Source organism: Lolium perenne, chromosome 6 (genome assembly GCF_019359855.2).
Source record: "Lolium perenne isolate Kyuss_39 chromosome 6, Kyuss_2.0, whole genome shotgun sequence".
NCBI classification, from domain to species: domain Eukaryota; kingdom Viridiplantae; phylum Streptophyta; class Magnoliopsida; order Poales; family Poaceae; genus Lolium; species Lolium perenne.
In genome coordinates this window covers 171401322-171404237 of record NC_067249.2, presented here as the reverse complement: position 1 = coordinate 171404237, position 2916 = coordinate 171401322, and the positions used below count along the sequence as shown (strand labels likewise).

Sequence of the window (2916 nt, the reverse complement as noted above, 5' to 3'; positions counted from 1 at the left end):
CTGTGTATGTTGATATGATGAACGGGCACACTTTTTTTGAGAAATATATCTAGAAATTAAAAATAGCATTAAAAATAAAGATCTTTATCTTCTTTCTTCATCACAAATTAATGCTTAAAAAATAACCTCGGAAAATGTAATTGGAATGGTTGTAAAAAGTGTGTCTTTTGTGACTTAGAGGAGTCTATTAACCGTTATTTTCGCTCGCTCGTCTAGTCTGGAGAGTAGTCCATATTTTACCATTGATATTCCTCCACCTGCTAATGTTGCTAATATGTTCGAAAATTGGATAAATTGAATTGAAAAACACACTAAAGCTCGAGTTCGTCTATGCATGTGTGCTTTAGTTTGGGCCCTTTGGAACCGTAGAAATGATATGATCTTTAGTAAAACTGAAACATGTTATCTTTATGGCTACCCAAGGGACTCGAGAGTGATCTTATCTTCTTTCGAAGATGTAGCGAGCGTCTATGGATTCTGGATGCAGCTGGCTGGAGATAGTTACTCGGGCTATATAGGACCAGGGTGGCTGGTGTCCATGACGTGTTGATCTAGTAGTGTCTGGTGGTACGTAATATAAGGTGGTGTCATGCATAAGTTACTAGTTCATGCTACTACCTTCATAGTGGAAAGTAACATAGGGGTGGTATTATTCAAAGTCTCATTTAGTAGTTTATAGACTCATTTTGTCTTTGGGTGTGTGATGTTATTGTAACATAGCTAGTTACCACCTCACTCTTTTTTCACTTATGTCATGCCATGTCACCAAAATTAATTAAGTATTATTTTTAGTATGCTTAAGTTGTGTGGGTATCTACAATCTATCTTGATTTTCATTTTCGAGCAACATGCATAATTAAGTTGGTTACTGGTCTAATTAAATTGCCTTGTCAACATGCTTAAGGTGTTTATCTGTGATATTGCTAAGTTGTACCAGGAAGCGGTGGATCCTGGACGGCGTACCTAGTACCATCTCGAGCGCGGTAGTGGAGGAGGCCATGGCGCCTAGATTGAGGAGGTGGCGACGCCCACGATGCCTAGCGCGAGCGCAATCCCTCCGTGGTTGCTGGCCAAGGTAAGTTGATTATCCATTTTATTAACTTACTTCTCCCTTATAAGTTGATTTCTAATAATGTTTAACTTTTCTAAACATTGATGCTAAGTTTCTTTCTAGGTAATATTGAAGTTGCCTTATCATTGATGCTAAGTTATTTTCTTGCGGGAGGAGATCATGTGTTGGTTTGTGATCCACTCGCAATTTTGAGCCAAATCGAGATATCCATGGAGTTCTGGAGGAAGAAGAAGACCTAGAATAGAAGTTTGTCTTGCAGAAAAGAAGAAGAGATGGAGTCGTTTGACAAGCACATCTCACGTCCTGCACTGTGTTGTTTTGTATCTTACTTGTAACCTCTCTTTTCTTGGTTAGGTGCTGAGTCGGTCAAACTAGCACCCGGATGCTGGGTTAGACAAACAAGCATCCGGATGTTGGGATGGACAAACCAGTACCGGATGCTGGCTATCCGGATCCATTTCTTTCTCTTTATTTTATCGGTGTGCACATAGCTAGCTAGCTAGCTACTTAAACCGTTACTAAAAAGAAGATGTGATAGATTGATTGCCGGCTGTAGCAATGGTAGCATGCATTGGATATGCATGACATATGTTTGGACATTTCATGCATACGGGAGGTTTGGCTGCAAACTATAGTTGTTAAAAAACTCGCCTAGTAGCTAGTAAAACAATTTCTGCCCCTAACTGTACAGTATACCTGGTAGTTGTTGTCTTTGGATCCACGGAGACATAGACCTCTTGACACAAAAAAAATCCTTACAACAATTCAGTGTGTGGTTTTTATATAAACTACCATGTTTATTGAAAAATTGTTTGTTAGAGTTCCAATGTGACTACGGGTGAAAATGGAGCTTAATTGGCTGGAAATGACCCCTAAAACTTTTTAATCTTGTATAGGAGCCACACATGGTGCAAAAATTCCAGATATGTATATAAATACGAATATTATTGGATGCGAAAGTATAGTATTCCTAAAAAGGATGGACTAAAGGATGTCTTTGCTACCTCAATTGCTAGTTTAGGGCTTCTCGAAGGATGAAAACATTCTCTCATGAGATGTATAACTTCTGGAAAATGGCTCGGTCATGTGATGATATTTTCGCACTAAACCAGCTTGTGTTATTTTTACTACTGACAAGTTCCATGCCGCATAAGGCAGTTGTGAGTGATTCTACGAGTGGTCAAACAGATAGTTTTACTAAATACATATGTTCCCTTAAAAATGTATCGAAGCTCTTGAAATGATGGTCCTGAATAACATAAACTTGTCGTTAGAGGGTGACCAAGGAAATTATTTTAGAGATGAAAAATTGGCCAATGGTTGTCGTTCCTGCGCTATTATTAAAAATCACTCACCAATCTGTCGTTAGAGAGATAACGATCGAAAACGTACGCAATCGTTAAACTTTTAACGATAGAGCAAATAACAATGACTAACGACCATAACTTTTAATGACCACCGGATTGTTAAAAACCTTTCCCTAGTAGTATCACTACTCAGATCCAACAAGAAACTTGATCTGAACACGCATCTCCAAAGCATGACAAACTCCCTAGCATTTGGAAAGAGACTAGATGAATGTCATTAATTAGTGATGCTAACAAATGAGTTAGAAAATAAGTTCATTTTCATGAATAAGTTTTGTAAATGATGTTTTTTTCTAAAGTTATAAGAACCCAAACTATATACTTTAAAATTTTGAAGGTATGGTAGAATTTAAAAACAAATAATAAGTTAAAATAAATATAGATTATACATTGCTGAAACAAAAGAACTGAATAAACAATTAGTGATGCTTCATAAAAGCCGAAATAACGGGAAAACATAAATATATGGTGCATCGG

At 37.3% G+C, this 2916-nt stretch overlaps 1 long non-coding RNA gene across 1 annotated transcript; it reads left to right on the top strand.

Annotated features, from left to right (window-relative positions):
* The first annotated feature begins 403 nt into the window (after positions 1-403).
* Positions 404-1615, top strand: LOC127309464 (uncharacterized). Its single transcript, XR_007857160.1, has 2 exons — positions 404-1075; positions 1175-1615. It is a non-coding gene; the product is annotated as an uncharacterized lncRNA (long non-coding RNA).
* Positions 1616-2916: the final 1301 nt, after the last annotated feature.